Source organism: Artibeus jamaicensis, unplaced genomic scaffold (assembly GCF_021234435.1).
Source record: "Artibeus jamaicensis isolate MK-2021 breed Jamaican fruit bat unplaced genomic scaffold, CSHL_Jam_final contig_944, whole genome shotgun sequence".
NCBI lineage: Eukaryota > Metazoa > Chordata > Mammalia > Chiroptera > Phyllostomidae > Artibeus > Artibeus jamaicensis.
In genome coordinates, this window is record NW_026522020.1 from 3,184,153 (window position 1) to 3,205,938 (window position 21,786).

A 21,786-nucleotide genomic window follows, 5' to 3' on the forward strand; every position below is an offset into this window, starting at 1 on the left:
TGAAGTGTGTTGCACAATCCACCTTATCTCTCAGCTCTGATTTGGGGAAAAGTAAACTAGGAAGAGGGGTTTACGAACTTGTTTGTCTGAAAGATAAACAGACTATGAAAACTCTGATGGGTGAGTTGGATCTTGTGAGTCTGCCAAAGAAAAGAGAGGGTTTTTCCAAGGATGTGAGCTGTGGAGATAAAAACCACCCCTAGCACCTGCCCCCGGGGCTGTTACTGTTACGGCCGCCGTGCCTGTGCCCGCGCCCGCGCACCTGTGAGTTTGAACAAACGGGTTTTTACTGGGCCGTTTCACGTCCTTTCTTTATGGAGATTTTTTCCGTGATACGGTGTCGAAGTTTCACATTGCGTTCCGTCGAGAACAACGTTTGGCCCAGTCTAGACGTTCGACGCGATGGTCTTTGCCCCCAGTGACGCACAGGCGGCTCCGCACCTCGGGCCGGTCTGCGCCCTGCCTCGCTCCAGAGGGCGCCCTCGGGGCCGAGACCGCTGGCCCCGTGACAGCTCAGGTCTCCGGGCTTGGTCCTTGTCCGGGCGTCTGGTTTCCTCCACGGCTGTCCCTTTCGACACCCTGGCCACCCCAGATGTTTTCATTTTTAAAACTTTAAATTTATCAACAGAATAATTATAACTTCCAATGTTTCAAATATTTTCAAAAGGTCTGCCCCTTACTAAGAAACTAAGCCCGCCTCCCCAAAATAGTTGTTTTGGTGAGCAAGGCCCACCGTCTCTCGGGCGGGAACAGTCTGGCATAAGCGAGTGGCGTGGGAGCAGGTGGTCCCGACCGTGCCCTCGGGTGTATTGGGCGGGTCCTCCGAGAAGCGGACACTTGGTGCCCCAGAAAGCAGGCGGCGCGGGGCCTGATCCCCAGCTCCATGTGCAGTGTGGCCTTTGGCCGCGGGCTCGGTGTCCGAATGGCATAGTCTCCTGGCTTCACCAGTCCATTCTGCCGGACAGTGACACCAGCACCTTTCCCGTGTCCCCTTGGGGACAGGCTCCCCTGCGGGGAGCAGAGAGAAAGCCACCGTCCCTGTTTCTGGAGTTTGACGCTCCCCTCGGCTCCGCGCCTGGTGGTGCTCGGCGGGGGGGGGCTGGAGGAGCCCACTGAGCCCACCCCCCTTCCCACTCACAGGGACCCCCAGAGCCGGTCTTGCCTGCCGGCCAAGTGTGGGGGCCCAGCTCATCCGTACGCAGCCTTTCTCTGCCCCGTGTTGTCTTCGGAATGGGTGCCTGGACCAGCATCGGGGCCAGCGCGCTCAAAGCACTTCTTCCCCTTGAAGGACCTAAAAACCTTTAATTCCTTATTTAATGTTCCGGATGTCGAAGTTTAGGAAGCCCACAGAAGTCACCACGAAAGCTAAGAATGCGTCAGCGTTCCTGCTCTTTTCCAGCACGTGCTGAGTTCGCCGCACAGGCAGCTGTGGCAGGCGGAACGTCCGCGTCAGCAACCCAGGCACAGGTGGCGGCACGCCCTGGTGCCACCTGCATTCCGTCACTCACGGTCCCCAAGGGGCCGGCCCCTCTGCTGGGCGTGTGGGGTGCGGGCCTTCGAGCTCCCAAACAGCAGTCCGGCCTCTGGGGATGGGGAAGCGTTTCCGTGCGGAGAGTGTGCGGGGAACTGCTGCCTTGTCCGGCCCGGCCACGAGCGGAGCAGAGCCCGAGACCCCAGGCTGCCTCCCCTCTGGGGGGCAGGCACTCACTTCTGTGCCTGCAGGGGGTGCCGTGGCCCCTCTCCTGCCCACTGGACTCCAAGGGCAGCCGCAGGTCAAGAATTTTTTGGTTTAAACTTTTGGGATTTCAGGCAGCCCCTTCCCATTGAACTCTGTTGTAAACTGTAAAAAAATAAAAATACTAAACAGCAGCACAGCCGTCTGGGTACCGGGAGATACTCCCTCCTCGGCACCAAGGAGCCGTGATGAAGGAAGCACTGCGGTGTCCCCTGCGTTTAAATTCCTCCCTTGCCTGACGCACAGACGTAGAGAGTTTCGGATCTGGGAAGACCCAGGGTCCCGGCCACGGCCCTGCACTCTGTGGCAAGCCGGCCGGCCCATGAGGCCCCTCCCGGGGAGCTTGGTCAGCCGGTCACGAACGGGCAGCTAGACCCGAGGTCCGTGACCCCCAGGGGCACGGCTTCACCTTTGCCCTACACCCCAGAGCCCCTGACCGCACTCGAAAACTGGCTGGTGAACGAAAATGTTCCTTTAAGTTGTCATTCTCCCACTCAGGGTTTGGGGTGCAGTGCAGTCCTATCATCAACACAGGTTTTTCCCAGAAAGCTGTTGGGTAAAAGCTCACCCCCTACTGGTGGGGGTCTGTGGCTCTGGGCGCCTGAGACTCAGCGTTTGCTGTCCAGCTCTCGGCGTTGTCATGTACTCAGCGGCCACTAGGGGGCAGTGGAAGCGCTCGGAAGGATTATTCCCCCTGGCTTTTTCTCCTTCCTCCTCCGCCGGCACTGTGGGGAATGCAGACCTAATAAAACTCACTGGTTTGAGAGATCGTTTAGACCCGTAATAAGATGCACCTCATAAAGCGTGAAGTTCCTGGATCAGCAGCGCACGGATACAGAAGTAAATCGTCCCATTCATTGGAACGGGGACGGCAAAATCACAAGGGTGAAATGATGTATTATTCTGTTTAACTGCCAACACCTTCCTCCTTTTTGCTTTGCATGTAACTTCAGAGAAGAGCCACAGAGAATTTGGCAAAAGATAAGCTGTTTAAAAATGGAGCAGCATGACCGGGTTTATTGCGGAGCCTGCCGTCCGTTTTCAGTAAACCCACCCAGAGCCCTGCGGGCCTCGGCCACAGCCCGGCCTCTGTCCGGCTGCCACCCCTCCGGGAGGCGGGGGCGCAGGTCCCTCCTCTGTGCCTTCCAGGAGCTGGAGGCCCGGAGACCAGACTGTTTGGAAAGACGGTGTTCTGTTGGCGGGGGCGGGGGGGGTGGTCTGCAGTCGCCCAGGACCCCTGGGCATCTCCAGGCTGCCTTCCCTGTGAGCTCAGCAGGCACATCCCTGGCCCACTGTTGGTTTGCTGGGAGGGGTTTCCTTCTTTGTTTTTGTTTTAAACGTTGGTTTGTTGTGCCGTTTATTGGTGCATCACTGGCTAATTCTCCCATGTGCCCTGACAGTATCAGACCCGCAGCCTGGCCACACCAGGACGACGCTCCGGCCGCCTGAGCTGGTCGGCCCAGGCGGTTTCTGTCTGTTACTAGCTCTTTGCACCCCTTAGAGGTCTTCTCCCCGCTGCTCCATTATTTATTTCTTGCTTTAACCCTTTATTTTCTCCCACTATCTAATTTCCCTTAGAAATCGTTGTTCTCAGATCAGGAAAAACTCCACGTTTCTTTGTTTAGAAAAGGGGACTAATGACATGTTTGCACCTCAAAGGAGAAGCACCAAGTCACCGGCCAGTCTGTACGAGTTATGTTTCTCTTCTCAGATTACTTCACAAGTTGAGTGTTGAGGGTTTAAAGGAAGCAAATGCAGTGTGCAGAGTTGTGCGGTGTTCGGGGTGCAGGAGGGAGGTGGGGTGTCAGCGGGACCCGGTCGTCAGGACGAGGGCCCGTCTGCGAGTGCGGGCGGCTGCCCCAGGCTGGCTCCGGACACCCACAGGGAGGTGGCCCCGGCCCCCGAGAACAAGAACTCGGCTGTGGGGCAGAGCGGCCGTTCCAGGTGTTTGCCTTGAGCTCAGTAAACACTTCCTCAATGAAGCCACTCGTGGGCCCTGGGGGTCCGCAGCACCCACAGAGAGTGGGCCTGGGCCCGAGCGAGGCTGGGGAATGGCTGCGGGGGGCAGGAGTCCTTATTCGTCGGAGCTTCACGGTCACTTTCCTAGGGAAGAAAACAGCCTGCTGCTGAAATAGTTTGAAAAGCATTGATCACCTCGGCGAATGTCCCAGAGGACGGAGTGATTCGGAACACGGGGCAGCGAAATCCCCCACCCTCCGGGTTAGAAACTGTTCACGTGGGGCCTTCTCCTGGGGGGTCCGCGCCCTGGGCTCCGTGCACGCGTCTCTGGGGACACTGCTCCTCGGGGGGCCTCGCGCTCCTCGCCCGCCTGCCAGTGACGGCGTTGAGACGGCCGTGCCTGCCGCTCCCACCAGGATGAAGCAGGCGCAGTGCCTTCCCTCCACGTCCTGGAAGCAGGTGAGCGCACTGTAAATTCTGGTTCTTTTCCAGGGTGGCACCGACCCGTTAAAAACAGTGCTCGAGGCCCCGGTTGGTGAAGTGAGGGCTCCGCACGTCTCCCCAGTGAGAGCTTCCAAGATGCTGGGGGGCCTGTCCAGCTAGTTTGGTAATTAGTTAAGGGAGCACCCCTCATTTCTTTGCTTGTCTTCACACCTAAGAAATCCTAATACGTCTTTATGACCAAAATTCCCTGAAGGGTTTTTTTTCCCTGCGTGAAGATGAATCTATCTCACCTGCTGGCCAATTCGGTCTTTTCTTTCTGGGCTTAGCACCAACCGCGTCAGTGGGGAGTGGCTGCTGCCGCCTGAAGGAAGTTCGGGTGCCTGGTCTCCCTGACGTCGGCCCCGTCCTGCCGGAAGCAGCGGCGCAGGCGCTGCTTTGCCTTCAGTCACGTCACGGGCTCCTCTTCTCTAGGCAGGACCGCGCCCCGCACAGTGCGGCAGTTAAGAACCCACGTCCAGAAACCCCACAGGACGGGAACCAGTTGCCGCGTCATCCACAGCCACAGCCAGAGTCTGCCCAGGACAGGAGGCCCCGAGCCCTGGGAGCCACCGGGATGTGAGAGTCTCACTCCTCTCCAGGTTCTGGAAGGACGGCGTCCGCGGGGCCCTCCAGTCCCTCTGGTCTCTCCCCCGCATCGGCGTGGGGCGTGGGTTTTGGCAGAAGTAGGCTGATGGGAACACAAGACTCAAACCACAACCTTCGGGGGGGACACAGCCCCGAGTGAGACAGCTGGGGATTGAGAGGCGCAGCATTTAAAGGGGCAGCAGCGCCAGTGCCCCAAAGTGGGACCCACTGTGCACGCGGTGACTGAACTGGTCCGCGGCCCCGGCCCCTCCGCCGCAGCAGGCCCGCCTGTCTGCACAGAGGCGCTTCGACTCCAGCCACCGCTTTCCAATGAACTGATGTGGAACGCCCGTGCTCTGGGGAGCAGTCCCCAACGTCAGCACAGGCCGGGGGACAGGCTCCCTGCCCCACACTCCGCCCCCCCCCCCACCCCCGTCCCGGGCCAGGCACCAGGCAGTTTGCACAGACCAGGGTCAGTCTGGGAGATTCTGGCTCTTTCTTCGGAGAGATCTTCTTTTCCACGGGAAGGGTTGGCTTTCTGCTGTGAATTCTGGGAGTGGCTCGAAGTTTGCGTGGTCAGGAGGAGGGTGAGATGGTGGCCCTGACTGTGTGGCCCAGTTGGTGGGAGCGCCGTCCTGACAGGCCACAGTTGCGGGTTGATGGTCGGGGCACATCCAAGAACTAACCGCTGACCGCGTGAACGAACGAGCGGGGCAACAGATCGATGCTTCCCTCTCCCCACCCTCTGTGTCTTTAACGTCAGTGAGAGAAAAGTAGTAACAACCTGGCCAGGGAGACTGCCGTTGTTGAGGGTGGGGAGTGGGCTGCGTCCTGTGCCAGCAGCCTCGTGGTACAAACCAGGGGGGCTCGGGGGTGTGGGAACCCCCGGGTGTCCAGGCTCCACCTGCGATGGACGGTGAACTGCTGGGCGCAGACTGGTGGGGCGCGTCACCTCCGCGGGAGGGGGTTCGCATCGATGCCGCCCTGGCTTGGGGCCCGGAGGCCGGAACCTCCGTCGGGAGGGCGTTGGAACCGCCCAGGTGTCACGTGACTCGGAGGACTAAACTGCCTGGGTGACAGTGTCACGTGGAGGCAGTGGCAGTCTCTCCACTGAAACAAGAAGTATGTCCTCTTTGGGGTCTCGTCGCAGAACAGGAGGTGCTAGCACAGAGGCTTGGAGAACGGCTCCCTCCTCTGCCCCCCCTCGCCTCCCCCTGCCTGACCCCCCCAGCTCAGGAGGCGAGTGGGCCGCACCTCCCAAGGCCAAGGCCAAGTTGCGTTTGAGCAAGGATGGCCCTGCCCACCCTCCGGCCGACTGCCTCCGCCTCCCTGTTCCAAGCTTCCTCTGGGGGTGGAGGTGCCCACCCTTCTTACGGGGCCGGTCAGTGAACATTGGCCGAGATTCCACCTGCAGTCGCCCGCAGAAACCCCCAGGACCCTGCCATGGTGGCGCCAGCGGGCCGGAAAAGCGGCCCTCGCAGGACCATGGCGGACGGGTCGTTGGTTTCCTGTAACAGCCGTACTGCGCGGCCACTCGCACGCCCGGTTGCCCGTCCAGGTTGATTCGAGGCGGGTTTGGCGTGTTCTGCCTCAACTCTTGGGGCGTTTGTGGCATGGCGACAGTATTGTTTGCTCTTCATGCCGTGTGAAGTAAACAGCGCTCAGCACGGCGTTTTCTCCTGAAACCGGACACAGCGTCATCTGGCTGCTCCTGAACACATCAAAACCCAGCTGGCAGTTCTGGAGTGTTCTCAGGCCTCAGGCCCAGGCTGCTCAGAAAGGACAAGCAAATCGCAGTACAGCCATGAGGTGGCAGTGTGGTCACGGCCGGAGCCTCCCTGCCTGGGAAAGGGTAAGATCATGTGCCACGTTCATTTTAATGTGAGAGATACAGTGAGTTACATCAGGCAGAGAGTGGCCGTGGTGGGCAACTGGCCACCCCGGCAGAGGCACGGCCGGCCGTGGAAATGGCTCAGCCCACGATTCTGATCCCTCGAGCTGCCCCGTGAGTCTGTGCCTCGGCGAGAACGCACTTCGATGACAGTGTTTCCGTTAAAGGCTTGGGTGACGCCGAGCCGTTGAGAGAAGACAGGTGGGTGCTCCCACGAGAGGCCCAGGGTCTCCGAGTCGCCGGAGAGGCTTCTGGGGCAGCAGCGGCGCCTGCCAACCCCGTTCTGCACGCCCTCACACAACACAGCCACACCTGATTGTGTTTCCAGAAGGTAGTTTTGTGGGATTTTTACAGCTTTAAAAAATAAGTTGAGGAATTTAGGTTAAAGAAAATGAATAGCTACAGGTAACCGCAAAAGATATTATTGGCAGATGCAGCAAAAAATCTATTTCCCCAGAAAATTGGATTTTGCACATAAAACTTGGCAATACTAATAAAGACAGGTCATTACCAGCTTTAAGCCAAATAAGCAAACTCAGAGAGAGGCGCCGTCAGTGAGACTGGCGACGGTGTCTTATATTTTTGGCGACGTGTAAATCAGCTTTAGTTGGGCACAGGCACCTGGGATTGGCTCCGGCCACCCCGTCCCTTCCGATGGCGGGCGGGGTGGCCCCTGCCGGTAATTTACAGACCGGTGGCGAGGTGTGTTTATGTGGAAGCCGTGCGGCGGTGTAGCTAATGAGAAAGATGAGAAATTTATAGTCCTCAGTGATTGATGGGATTCCTGCCTCAGCATTAATTGAAATCCCGGGCATCACAGCTGCGTGGGCTCGCGCGGTGCGGAGGGGGCAGAATGACTTCGAGAGACAGAAACTTTCAGATTCGCGCCGAGCAGCCAGAGGACCCTCCCCCCGCTGACAGTGTGGTCGGCGGTGGAAACAGGAGCCCTGGCCGCCGTGCACAGGTGATTACCCGCAGATAATTCCGGCATTTGCTCCGTAACCGCCTCGTGGTAGGTGGTTGTACGTGTGGGGGGAAGAAATTAAACACTGTGGTGTTTTTAAAATGGTTTTAAAATTTTACATGTACAATAATAAAATTCCTATGGCTACTCTTTGCTAAATATCCTCTGGACTATTTAAGACATTAGGGGGGAAAAAGACTATTAATGATAGAGGCAAGCCTGTGATATCAGTGATTTTCTTAAAATTTCCGCTGGTTGTGTTTAACCTGGGCACGTCTGCAGGTATCTCGGAGGCCTTTTCCTACCTGTCATCTCCAAATGCACCATTCTCGTCCAAGCTCAGCCTTGTGAGAATGTCTACATTTTCCCATTAAGTGCTTAAAAAGTAATAAAACTACAGCCATTAGACTTCACTCATCAGAGCTGTATCAGGAGAAATATTCTTTGGTGCAATAAATCTGACCAAGGGTCCGACATTCATGTCCCTGGATTCATTCCCTGGAAATGGACGTTTGAAGGTAAATTGCTTAAGTAGGGCCGTTTAAATTTTTAATACAATCTTATTGTAACTGTTAGCAAATGATTAAAGTGCAAAGGGGACTTAGGTGTTTTGTAAGATTTATAACGGATGCTCCGCGATGCTTCTGCTGGGCTGCATCATGGGTGCGAGGGCAGGTCGGTGCGGAGAATGGCCGAGACTTCCTCGGAGACCGTGTTGCGCCCCCGAGCTCAGGCGCCTTCTCAGGGGACACCTGTCCCTTCCTGCATCACAGTCTTTTAGGGCCTGGGAGCGTCCGCATGAGAGGGAGGGCCCCACCCGGTCCTGGGCTGCCACTCCGCCAGCTGAAGCTGCTTGGAGGACACAAGGACTGAAATGAGCGCCTCCGTTGCCAGTTTGCCGTGGGGCGCAGGTCTTCCCACCGGTGCCATTGTCCTGACGGGAGCCTCCGGTTTGGAAGGAGTTCCTGCCTGCTGGGACTCTGCCCTCACTCTCTGGCAGGGCCTCTGACCTCTGCTGTTTGGCGTGGTCGGCCGTGGGTTTGTGGTCAGGACCTGTGACCGAGCCTCAGGACCAGCCCCTCCTGAGGCCTGGGGCAGAGTTGGCGGGGCGCCCCCCGTCTTCTGTGCTGGGGACACAGGCTGGAAGCCCTTGTGGGGCAGATTCTGTAACACGCTGGACAGATGGCTGTAGCTACCAGGCGGGCCTCGTTTTACCGCCTTGGCGTGCTTGTGCTTCACAGATGTGTCTTTTTACAAATCAAAGGTAAGGACCCGGCCCCCCCCCCCACCCGACCACGGCTGCCAGCAGAATGCCGTGACTCGCCCTGTTCCATGGCGGGCCGGACCGAGCCTGCCATGTCTCCACCATCCGTCTGTGCGCTGTCCCGTCCCTCACTTTTTGTGTCTTTCATCATCAGAAGACGAATGTGTTACGGAGACAAAGGCAGTGCCTTTGTTATCTTTTCTCTTTATTTTTTAATTTATTTTTTTTTTTGAAGAAGGAATTAAATACCTGGATTTTCTGAAGTGTCCATGACGTCGTCAGCCTGTTGTGTTTCCTGAGCTGTGACTTGCCGGTGCCTGGAGTGTCTCAGCCCTAGACCCATTTCACGTGTCTGCGCTGAAGGGCGAGGGTCCCCTTCAAGTTACCTTCCGATCCTCGACGTTGATCCCGATGATCCGGGTTCTTCACCAGCACAGACCTGAGTTCCTGTCTGTCCGTGCCGGTGTCCCCCTCAGATGGCATTTCCAAAGGCCCAGCTAGGAAGGCTTGTACGTGGACTGTCTGTGGATAAAATGCGACGGGAGAGCTACCTGCCCCTCGCACCGCCCCGCCCCGCCCCCCCAAGCATCTGCTTTCTTCGAATAACTTGGTGGAAGTCCGGCCGCTTCCTTCTCTCTCTGGAAGTCTCCCTCTTGAACGGTGCTGAAGGGCAGCATGGCTTCTCACAGGTCTGACGCTGAGACGACCCTGGGGGTGTGAGGCCAGGCGCCTTCTGCCCCACCTGGTGAGCAGCCGGCTCCCTGCAGGGGCCGCGGAGGGAGGCGCCGTGCCACCGTCCTGTCCCGTACCGTGTGCATGAGCATTTCGTGTTTAAACTGCTGGGGTGCGCACGGCAACCTCCGTGCCCGGCTGGGGGTGTGGGCTGAGGCGTGTGAGTCTGGCCTGCTGTTCCGTGCCATGTTTCCAGAGCATCCCCTGGCGGTTTTTAGTTTTTACTCCTCTTTTCTCTGTGGGTCAGAACCACGCTGCCACCGAGGACAGCTCCCCTCAGTGTTTTGTTCATGAAGGGCACCTTCCCCGGGGGAAGGGGGGGCTAAAGCAAGACTTTGGGGTGAGGCAAGGGGCTCTGGAACTCCCCTGCACCCATGGCCGACACGTGCACTCCAGGCCAAATACATTCAGAAAGCGCTTTCACGTTCTAGACGTGGGGCCCCCGCATCCTCTGCGGGACCCGAGCAGTCGGTGGGGGTGGGAGACCACCGTCTCCTTCTCCCAGGACCTGCCAGGACGGCAGGGAGAGGAGGCCCAGCGGACTCTGCTGCATCCCTGTCTGTGCCTTGCTGCGCCGGTGACGGAGTGAGTGTGAAACACGCCGTCGTGGTCGTGCCTGCAGAACATGGCGCTGAGGGCGAGGAGGCACACCTGTGAGGGCACAGGAGGGACGGCTGCCCGTGCGAAGCGCCACGCGGCCAGCAGAGCTGACCTGGGCGGGGGGGGCGGGAGTGCGGAGGCGCGGCACGAGGGGCTCCCCAGGCAGCAGGTGGGCACACCCTGGAGCTTCGTGCTGACGCGGTGTATGTGGCATTGGCCGAAGCTCATGCAAGGTACCTGGGATCTTGGCCTGTGAAAGGGAACCTGGAGTGGTTAAGGAATGAGAGTTAAGCCCATGCTGAATGGTTTCCGGGGGAGGCAGACGGGCATCCGCAACGTATTTGAAATGCAACAGAAAAATAAGACGGCGGACAGGTGGGTCTGTGACATGGGTTTAGCAGCGTGTGGCACAGACAAAACCCAGGTGGCGTGGAGAGGGGCGGTCTTTCAGGCTCTCGCAACTTTTGTGCACATTTAAAATTTGCAACATAGTAACTTAAGGGAAACCGAAACAGTTGCTATAACCTGTTTAACATGTCACCGTGGGCGTTTCACACCCAGATGGGTCCACATAAACCCAGAACGCAACTGAAGGGCTTCTCGCCCACGGGTGCGCGGGCTGCCCTGAGCTCCAGCCGTCTCCTTAGACGAGCCCTCCCAGAAGGGGACGCCTGCGGGGTTGCTCCAAGGGTTTCAGTAATTTGGAGAACCAAGAGACGGAGACCGGCTGGTCCGACGTCAGCACTGTTACTAAATCACAGCAGATCACAAATTCAGAAATCAATCAGGATTCTCTGCTGAAGTCTAATTAACACTTACAAGTTATTAGTCACCAACATGAAATCTTGATCAGCAATGACCTCAGGTATTCTAAATGTAAATAAAATTAGATTTAGATCCCTTTATTAATTACCCAAGGTGCTGTGAGTAATTACGATGGCAATTGATACACTTAATTTCTTGTTAAAGGAAAAAAAAACTTACAGAAAGTTTCCCGGCACTGAACACTTAACTCTTTACTAACCACGACCCACGGAAAAGAATTGTCTCAGCTTCTGTATCAATTATGTAGAATCACGTATCATCCCTTTATTTGGGACTGCAAATTCATATGCCTTAAATGCCCACCATCGATATAACGTCTCAGGAGGCAAACCTCGGGGGGCGGGGGAGCCGCGCGCATTTGAAAGTGGGGGGCTCCCGCTACTTGATGGGAGTGGGCAGGGTGCCCCGCCGCTGCCTGCACAAAGGCCGCGGAGCACCGAGTGGACATCCCTTCTGTCCTCCCATCCTTCTTCCTGACTGCGTCCCAGTACCTCGTGCAGCCCAGCCCTGCGTCCCTGTCGCCTCCCCCGAGGCCTCCCCTGCCAAGGGCCACCGCGGCCGGCTCCCGTTGGCAGGGCCGGGAGCAGTGGTTTTCTCAGGTTCCAACCAAGCCGGTGCCCACCTCCCCCACTTTAAGAAAGGAATGTCTTTTTTTTCCTAAGTGGAGATTGTTGTAAGGATCATTATTTTTGGAAATAGGAAACAGCTTCAGTTGGGGGGTAAGTCCGTTTTTCTCAAAAAGACGTCTGAGGAGACCGTGCCTCCGACAGACGGGGGCTTGGGCCTTTCCGGTTCGAACCCTGTTTTTCTGCGCGAGCGCGCATCCCCCAATGGGGAGCCCGTTGGACCTGATGGATTTGGCTATGCCCGTATTAATCAAAATATGTCAGTTTTTAAAAAGAAGACCAATTATTACACTTGACTGTGTTTGTCTCAAGGCTCCTGCTTTCCAAACCCTGCGTCTGGCTTGTGTCTGGCCCGGTCTCTCATTTCGGACCCTTTTCATCATCCATCTGCAAATTCTTGTTTTTAAGTTCTTGTGGAGATTCTTTAGCTTGAGTAATTTCCACCATCGGTTCTGTGTGCTTCTCATTTCTCAGTGGCCTCTCTTCCTTGGTCGCGTTTTAAAATCCGCAGGGCAGCCCCCCCTTGGGCAGCCCCGTCTTCGCAGACTGTCCCCCTCTGCCTCTGCTGTGCATGTTGGCGTGTTTTGTGACCCGTCACTGGGCCCTTCAACACCACCATGCACCTGAAAGGGAAGTGCGGGGCCTCCTGGGTGCAGAGAGATGGCAGGGCCCTTCGCAGACCGCAGCACCCCGGAGCACGCCTTCCCCTCCCGGTGGTGGGGTGGCAGGTGGCGGGTGTCAGAGACACTTCGGCTGCGGAGGCACCAGCCTGCGCTTCAAGACAGCCTGATGAGTCGAGAAGTGACAGGTTCGTTTTCCCCTCTTTGTTGAGGCCATTCATCTTTGGGATGTTCGCCTGCCGTCTAAATTGTGTTGCCCATTTACTGGGGGGCGAGCAGCCTCATCTGGGAAGAAGATGCTGATTCGTATCCGATGTGAGCATGAGAGAGACAGGAAGTTCGTCGTCTCTGGGCCTTTCGGACGGGTCTGCCCTGGGTCCCATCCGAGTCCCCGACCGAGTTGACCTGGCTCTCGGCGAGGATGTCACTGCGCTCCAGTCCAGAGAGCGTTGCTCCCGGAGGGACTGAAGTGGGTGCTTCCTGCTCACCTGTCCATGTTTCCTGTCGCCCTAAACCGCGTCCCAGCTGCGCTCCGTCTCCGCCGTCTCCCGTTCATTACCAGTTGTTGGCTCGGCAAGGTGGGACCACAGTGGCACATGGGCCTGCGTGGGCCGGAACTCGGCTTTGCACTCTAGGAAGAGCGACGCTGTCCTCCTTGGGGCCGGCAGTGGGGTTCTGATGGACAAGCCCTTCCACCCCGTGGTCTGGGTGACCAGTTGGCCTCCCGGCCCTGTGCCTGCTCCCGCCACTGGAATCTCGCTCTAATGATGCTCAGAGGTCAGCTGCCCGGGCCCTGCGTCCTTCCAGCAGAGTCCGAGCTCTGTGCCAGCCACTGGTTCACAGCTGAGCTCGTGGTGAGGAGAGGGGGTGGGGCGCAGGGCCCTGCCCCCGCCTGCCCACTTGCAACCCCACGCCCGGGTCCCCGCGGGAGCCCTCCCACAGCCCATGCTGACCTTGGCCCGCCCCTGGGCAGGCTGTGCGCATTCTGGGCCCCCTGGTCAACACGCCCAAGTCTCTCCTGCTCTGACTGGCTCTCCAGCGCCTGCGACAGTCGCGGTTCCTCCTGTTCCCGCTCTGGAGAGACGGTCCCTGCTTTGTTCCTACCAGAGGCACACGCCTTTCTCCAGGGGCCTGTTGGGACTCGCCCTGCTCGTCCCTCAGCTACACCCTCGAGGCAGCACCCGTGCCCTGGGGGGGAGGTGCAGAGTGGAGGCTCGGGGGACCTCAGCCAAGGTGGGCAGGAGCTGACCCTGAGACCTTAGTCAGGCCGTGGAGGGCGGAGGGGAGGTCCCACAGGGCACTCTGACAGGGCGGCCGGGGTGCGCATAGCTTTCCGGCCCCTCGGCTGAGGTCTCGCGTTGCTGGGGCCCCACGTCTGTCTGGCTGCCACGGTCCCGCCCCCTGCAGGACCAGCAGGCACACTCCCCTGCTCCGCGGTGTGGCGGAAGAGTGAACAGTGAGGGAGGGAGGCCACAGCACGGGAAGATGCCCCCCCAGGTGTGGATGGGAAAGCAGCGGGCCCGCCCCCCCACCTGCAGGAATTGGAGCCCGGGTGACGTGTGGCCTGAGCACAGACATTCTGGGACTCTCCTCAGTCACTGTCATCAGAGCCGCACCCTCTGGGTCACGCGTGCCCCCTGATCTCGCCCGTCCCCGAGGCATGGTCGGAGGGGAGGCGGGGGCTGGTCAGGGCAGGGCCGGGGCCTCCTTCCCCCCTCGGCCCCTCCGAGGCCCCTGCCCAGGAGCCAGGGCGTGTGCACGGGGGCGGGACTCCTCAGGGGCTCGGCCTGTGGGGGCAGGCGCTCTGCCTCTCTGGGCAGTCCAAGTGCCAAGTACGGCCGTGTCCTTTCCAACCCTGGGGTCCTAAGGTCCGGGGACACACAGTGGTCCTTCAGGCCAGGGTCGGACCCGACTGAAGAAATACCTGAGTGTGGTGACGGCCTAGAGCAGTTGAGGATTTTCGGGTGGGGCGTCACGCCGAGAGGGCACCGGGGGTGATGTGGCCAGGTCCCGGCCTTGGGGGCTGGAGCCAGGCGTGGCGGCAAGCGTGAAACTGCGGAAGACTGGGCAGCGTGTGTGTGTGTGTGTGCGCGCGCTCACGCACGCAGGGAGCAGCAGCTGAGGGTCCCCCAGGATGTCTGGACCAGCCTCGCCCTGGGCATCCTGCCTGCGCGTGGTACAGCCCGGGGGTGCTGCGGGCAGGGCCACATGGGGCACCCCCTTTTCCTCGAGGAGAAGCGCTGGTCGAAGCGGCACAGAGCCACTGGCTGGAGGACACTGGGCGGCAGTGTTGGGCGAAGGGGACCTTCACTTCCGGGAGGGAGTGTTCACGGGCCTGCACACGGGGACCCTGGAGCCCCCGCGGGGGGCCCGCGTCACGGTTCCCGCTGCCCGCCTGGTTTCTGGGTGTCCAGGCGACTGGGACTCAGACACCCCGGTGGCAGCTCCACTGGGCCCCGTTTTCCGGGACGTCTGTGCGGTGATGCACAGTTACCACAGGGTGAGCTGACGTCCTGTTGTCATAGGTAACACCCACCTGGTAGCAGAACCGAGCGCGCACGTGAAAAACGCTAAATAGACCGTGTTTACGTCGGCGTGTTTTTTCTTCTCCTTAATTGTGCCTTGTTTCACCTGCTCTGTGAGAGAGCGGGAGATCCAGTGGCCTTGGGCACAGCAGAAATGTCCCCTCGCTCTCAGCTCCTCAAATTAATGTCAGCAGCCTTGACTTTGCTTCGTCCTGAAGGTAACTGTTTATTACACTCGGCATTTAAATCCCCGATTAATAGGAGCAATTAAACAATAGCTTCATTTGCAGCAAATTAACAGCCCTAATAGGTAATTGCGACATAAATGAAGATAAATTTGTTTTAATACAACGAGATAAAAAGAATACAGACAAGAACTGAATCTCAGATGAAGAACTCGGACTTCAGTACTTTGTGGAAAACTTGGATGCGTCACTCACAGAAATTAAAGCGGGTTTGGGTTTTTCGCCGTGGCCTGTCCTGGACCTGGGTTCTTTTCCTTTTTGCTAGGGCAGAATTGTCCTGTTTTGTGCTCTGGTCCGTAGAAAGCGGCTCCTGAAGGACCTCCCACACCGAGCCCTTTCCCCGAAGCTCTTGCTCGGGGCGGCTCGCAGGTTCTGCTGACGAGCACCCAGAGGGCGGCGACGCCCAGAAGCGAGCCCCCTCGACCCACCCCACAGTCATCTCTGGCCTGTCCTCCTCCTGGGCGCCTGCGCGTCCTTAGGCATCCTGGTGAAATTAGGAAATGTCCCGAGGGCTCACAGGGGGCTTTGTTGAAACACAGGCGTGTTGGGGTCAGACCTGTTTTTAGAATGTGGAGTGTGGCTGCCGTGTGAACGGGGGCTTGTGGAGAAGGGACCAGCCGGCGTCCGTGAGGACGGCTGGCCGGTGTAAAGGGCGTGTAAGATGCCGGCGGCTCTGTCCCCACCCCGTCCCCACTGTCCATCCTCTAGTGTCCCGGTGGAGATGGCCCACATCTTCCAAACCACGCTAGGTGTCCTTCCAGAGCCTGGGTCTTGTCACTTGCCCTGGCATAGTTTTGTGGCCTCCTGCTGCCTTAAGGGTCAAGTCCACTGTCAACGTTCTTTGCTCCGAGGTCCAGCAGGAGTGTTCCCGGCTCCCTGGTCGACCTGCCCCCGACCTCCCCGTGTGTTCTTGTCCGTCCCCTCTGCGGGCCCGGTGTTCGCTCACTGACCAGGTGGGGACACGCTGGCCCCAGGAGGGCAGAGGACACGTGCTGAGTGGCATTCCCAGAGGACCCCGCCCGGCAGGGTCTGCGCCAGTGCCTGTGCCGGGTGCCTGCCTGTGGGCGCCTTGGGCCACAGGGTGTTGTTAAGCTTCAAACCACCCAGGGGACCTTCAAGAACTCACCCCCTCCTTCCCATTCTGTGAATGTTTGGGCACAGCTTCTTCTGCACTCGAAACAGAGAGGGTCTGGGAGCAGACGGGGGAGGGGGCGCAGGGTCCCCGCCGACACAGAGCGCACGCCCTGGGACAGGCAGTAAACTTGGAGATTTCCATGGCGAGGAAAATTCCACTTCAGGTTTCTCTTCATTCCTGAGTCACAAGTTCAGGACTACGCAGATAATTCGGTAATTAATTTCTTCTTAATTAATAAGATAGTTTAATGATCACTCAACTGTAATTTAAAACTGAGTCGAGACGTTCAGGGATCTTTTATTTGTTGCTGGAAGATTTACAGTCTCGGGTGGTTGTCGTTATTTATGGGTGGTCTCCGGTGAGCTCTGCCCCCACCCGGCTCTCCCGGAGGGGCCACGCCACCTGTGGGGGACGGCACCAGTCCGAGATGCAGTCCTCTGTGACTCCCAGCCTCAAGCGGTCCCTTGGAAGTGTTTTTGTGGAGTCAGAGTCTCCAACTAGCTGGTTTTCCCCAGTGTGTCTATGATAATGTTGTGAATATGTGGTTAGACTTGTGGCCCACAGGTAAATCCCTGTCTTCCTGTGGAGTTTGTGCGGAGCTGTGGGCCGGCCCCACCCGTATTGCAGGCAGCTTCTCCCCTCAGCTGGGCAGCACCCTCCCCCTCACGTTCGGCTTCCCGTGCATCAGGGTCCATTTGGTGCATAGCTGTGTCTCTTCAGCAAAATCTGCACGCTTCGCCAAGGACCCCCCCAGCTGCATGCCCCCCACGACTTCCGTCCTCTGCCCTGACCAGGCACCTGCCCCCAGCACAGCCGAGGAACCCCTGGGACCCCCGAGAGCCCTGCGCAGCCCCCAGAGTCCGTGGCATACACATACCGCAGCAGTGGAGACTGTCGAGGGTGGTCATGTCGACTGTGGGAAGCGGGTCCTCACAGAGCTTCCTGGTCACTTAAGTCTCCTCGGGGCTCCAGTGGGCGGGGGGCGGCCCGCTCAGGGCCCTGGGGACCCACCTGCACGGGGAGAAGGCTGGGCTGCAGGACCAGAGTGAAGGACGAGTGAAGACACGGCTGGGGACCCGGCAGTGGGGCGCTGTAGCCGTGGCCCTGCCTCTGGGGGGCACTGGGGCTGCTGCTGGGGGGGGGCCTTGGTGGGGGGAAGATGAGGTCGTGCCCTCCTCCCTTGTCCCCCTCGCCTCTGCCAGGCTCACGGGGGGGGGCGGGGGGGGCAAGTCCTCGTGCCGCGGAAGTCCTCGTGAATTGATTAGTTGGAGTCAGTCACTTGGTCCACAGAGGACGCTGTGCTGATTAAACCCACTAACATACATCGAACCATGCCAAAAATGTCATGATCATCAATGAAACTAAAAACCGTGATTTGTGCCTAGTGTTGGATGTGCTGCTGCCACGCCGGTGGCGTCTCCGAGGCAGCCCGGCCCCGCTGTGCACGGTTCTGGGTCCAGTTTGGGGTCGTCTGCTGCGCCGATGTCCCCCGAGCAGTTTCTACACCCCGAGCTCGGGGCGAAGATGGGGCCCTGTCCCTTTGACACGGCTCTCCATGGGTGTGTACCTGTGTTGGCACACATGTTCACACACACAGCAACGCTCGGTCAGGTGTGGGTGACCCCTGGTGCTGGCCCCTCAACGCCTGCATTTGGGGTGCGGGGCCCCCCTGGGCCGTCCGAGTGGCGGGGAGAAGGTTCCCAGGACAGGTGGGGCGGTGGGGGCGGGACATGGGAGGCGGTGTTCTGGGTGGCACAGTGGCCACAGGGACGTGTCTGGTTGGACCTGGGCCATGAGGCTGGGGCAGTGCTGTGTTGGGGTTTGAAGGCCTCCTGGTCCTCCCTGGGGTTGGAGCCCGAGAAGACAAAGGCCAAAGACCTGGCCCCGGGGCAGTCGCACCACTGCTGACTGACAGTGGCACCTTCCTGGAAAGGGGAGCCTGTCCGGGTGCCCGTGGTGGACACTGGGGTCAGGCAGACGTGCTGCCAGGCCCCGGCCACGCAGCGCCCGCTGTCTGGAGCTCGGGGCACTCAGGCCCCCAGAGGGGAGGCCCTGTGGGTGGCTGCTCACCGTGCTTCACGGTCGGGTGTCACTTCTCCCACTCTCGGGAGACCCGCGCTGCACCCGGGTGGGCCGGGGTCCTGGGAGTCTGTGGAGGAAGGAGCAGGGGTGAGAGCCCCACCGCGCTGAGGAATCCCAGCTGGGCGTCTGCGTGGCAGCGGGGCTGTCGAGCCATCAGCAGGGGGAAGCCACGGGACACCATGCCTCGGAAAGGGTCACTGGGCGTGCGCTGCGGCTCCGGGTGGCAGGGAAGGGGCTGCTTCGGGGGCTGTTTCCGTGCGCAGCCGTGGGAAGGCGAAGCCTGGGACCAGGCCAGTGGCCATGGAGGTGAACTTGGGAGGAACCTGAGGGCGAGTCTGCTCTGTTCTCTCTCCTCTCCAGGAGTGTGCGTGGGCACACGGGTGGTACACAGGTGGCAGGGTCCCCAGGAAACCTGGAGAAGCGGGTTGGGCGGTGGGGGCTACAAGGACGTCAAGGCCTCTGTCTATTGCGGGAGCTGTGAGCGGTGCCTGGAGACCGGGTTCTAGAACTCGGGGAGGGTTGGGCTGCCTGTGCAGATGTGGAACCTTTGGGGGGGTGCCTGGGGAGCTCATGGAGCCCAAGGAGGGTCTGGGGAGGCAGCCCGGGAGCCCCCTCATCGAGCAGCTCGAGGAGGAGGAGGAAGAGCAGCCCCAGGCAGGGGAGGAAACGGGGCCTCGGAGTCACAGAAGGAGGGGCACGCAGGACGGGAGGGAACCCGCAGCGACACCCAGTGCGGCCCAGGGCTCAGGTGAGATGCCACCTGCAGACAGTGGCGCTGGAAATGGCAGGCTCTTCCCCAGGGGCTGTGGCCATCGGGAGAACTGGGGAGGGGGCGTCAGGGACACGTCTAGCTGCTCTCGGGAAGGCTGATTATGAAAATGGAGTTTGAACGGCACTGGCTGAGCCCCTCTTGGGGACCAGCTGCCAGGCGGGGCCTCTTCTCCTGCTTACCCAGGGAAGTTGAAGGGCTGTGAGGGGGGGGACAGAACCAAGGGACACCGCCCCGGCCCCGGAAGGGGTGGCGTCTCCGGGCTATGCTGGCGGGGACGGCGTGACCAGCCTTGGAGTCAGGCCACGTGTGAGACCCGGCGAGGGCCGGGTCCCTCCTCTCCCTGGCACTGGTGGGACAGCAGAGGGGACTCGGGAGTGGGCACCGCACACTGTGGTACTCCAGGGGCTGCAGGCCCCACTAGTACTCACCGCCCAGCGAGGGGCACTGTCCACCTCTGCAGGATGGAAACTTCAAAACCTGTGGGCAAAGTGAGTGTGTGACCCAGTTTTCTGGTTGTTTACATCCGTAAGTGAACTTTAAAAAGAGAATGATCTTGAAGTAGCTGCCCAGGTCAAGCAGGGGCCCTGGGTCCGGTCCCGGCCGCGGGCGGGTAGCTTGCTTGGTTTCGAAGTGTGTTCAGTGCAGTTACAGCCACGAACACAGGGGCGAATTAAAGGGTGTATTAAAGGGCGTCTGCCAAGTGTCCCCCAGGTGGAGTTCAGCGCTGTGGAGGAGCTTCCGCACGGGAACGTTGGGAGGCTGGGAAATCGGTGAGTCTGGCAACAAACAGCCACCCTCACCCCGTGGCGTCATTGCGCGGTGTCTGTACAGGAAGGTGAGGCACCAAAACCGAGAAAACACCCCTTCTCAGCAACCAGGGTTTCCTGTTCTCTTAAGAAACCTCGGGTGCCTGTGTTCCTGTTGACCACGCTCACTCGCTCACACGTGTTTGTATGAAACATGCGGCCTGCTCGTTTGTCGAGTGGTCCCAGTGCAGACAGAGCTCGGTGATGGTGAGGGTGGCCCAGCCAGCTTGGTCTGGGGCGACATGTATGTTTGCAGTCTGGCGGCATTTGATGTTCTGAATGTCCTGAGCGATAATGATTCCAGTTGCCAGAGCGCACCCCGGTCTCCGGCCCCTGCATTTCCTCTGCCTCGTTCCGGGGGCAGGGCTTGCCCACCCACTCAGCCCACCTCACCTCTCCAGTCTCTGGACTTCACCCCGACCTCTGCAAGGGCATTGGAGGGGTGGGTGCGGCAGGATCTCAGAGGGGAGGGGTCTCTGCGGCTCTGGGGCCCCCACACAGTCATTAGACTTCATGTGGCGCCGGCCACACTGGGGGGGGTGCTCAGAACAGCACAGCAGTGGCGGTCAGCGGGCGGTGGTGCCCGCTCTGGGCGTCCCGTAGGTCTTCGTCGACCTGTGCAGCGGCACCAAGCCTGACCTGGCCATCGATCCGTCCTCTGCTTGCGCTCTCACTTCCCGTCTTCCTCCTCCAGTCCCGTGTTCGGTTGTCTTCGGCCAGGTTTTCCCTGCCCCTGGGGGCCGCCCTGTGGTCTGCAGCAGCCCAGTTCAGAGTGACCTAGCTGAGGATCATCCTCCTCCTTCCAGCTGAGCAGGGAGGGGCCTACCAGTTAGGCGGGGAGCAGAACAGACGTGAGCACAGTTAGAAACGCCGCCAGTCGCAAGAGTGCGTCCTTCTTCCACATCTGTTAGGAGAAGTGCTGCCCGGGCTTGGTCGCTGATGCGGCAGAGCACCGATAAGTGGGCGGAGTTCAGTCCCTGCCCTGCGGCTCCGGCCGGGCAACCCCGTTCTGCCTCCTGTCTGCTGCCCGACCGGCCCCTGGGGCAGACACACCCTCGCTGCTCCGGAGTCGTGCTTCCCGTCCTCCCAGCAGGAAGGACAGAACCTTCTTTTGACTCACTTGGGGAAGTTTCTCCGTTCTCTTCGCAAAGAAAACATTCACGGGATTGTCTCCAGAGCCCTTCGGACAGCCCGCCCTGGCTAGCTCTGTGCCCCCTTGATGAGCTTCAGGACCCAAGTCCTGGTCACCCTCCGGGCAGCTCTGTGGCCAGCGGTGAAGGGTGGATGCACTGCAGTCGGTCACAGAAGCCCCTTTGCTCCCAGCCCCCCCCCCCCCCCCGCCACAGAAGTAAATTGGCAATCACCCACACAGTTGTGATTTTAACTTAATTTGCTTTTGGTCTTTGGGACTTCGGTGCATCCCATGATGCGTCTTGCAGCTGTGGTAATCTGATCTTAAATTTTATTTCCGAGTGCACATAATGATTTATAAAATACTCCAATACACGTCTGCAAAGACCCTGGATCAATACGCCAACGGTTTTGAAATGACAGAGCGCCGCGCTATTCCTCTGTAATTTAAACATGATTAGCTGATGATGGCTCTGATCGATACACTACGGGAAGATGAATTAATTGATACCATCCTTTCAGGATGATAAGAGGCCTATTGGAGGTGGGCCGTCCCTAATGAAGCTGCCGCCGCGCCTCTGGGAGCCATTTTTTATAAGTTGAGTTTTCACTTAATCATACTCATGCTATCACGCACTCACATGAGAGCCGTTCGCAGGGACGGACCCGCTCCTTGTTAAAGTCGGGGTCGTCGAAGGGGCGATGTGTGGGCGCCTCGTGCGCCCCTCCTGTGTCCAGCCTCTCGTGGGGGACAGTGGGGCGTTCCTCTGCGTGGGAGTCGGCCACAACAGCAGCTACCGGGCAGA

General features: G+C 59.3%; 1 protein-coding gene across 9 annotated transcripts in view; it reads left to right on the forward strand.

Moving 5' to 3' along the window:
• The window catches only part of AGAP1 (ArfGAP with GTPase domain, ankyrin repeat and PH domain 1), a 390,584-nt gene that overhangs the window by 159,574 nt on the left and 209,224 nt on the right, over window positions 1-21,786 (forward strand). The gene's annotated exons all lie outside the window — the stretch shown is intronic.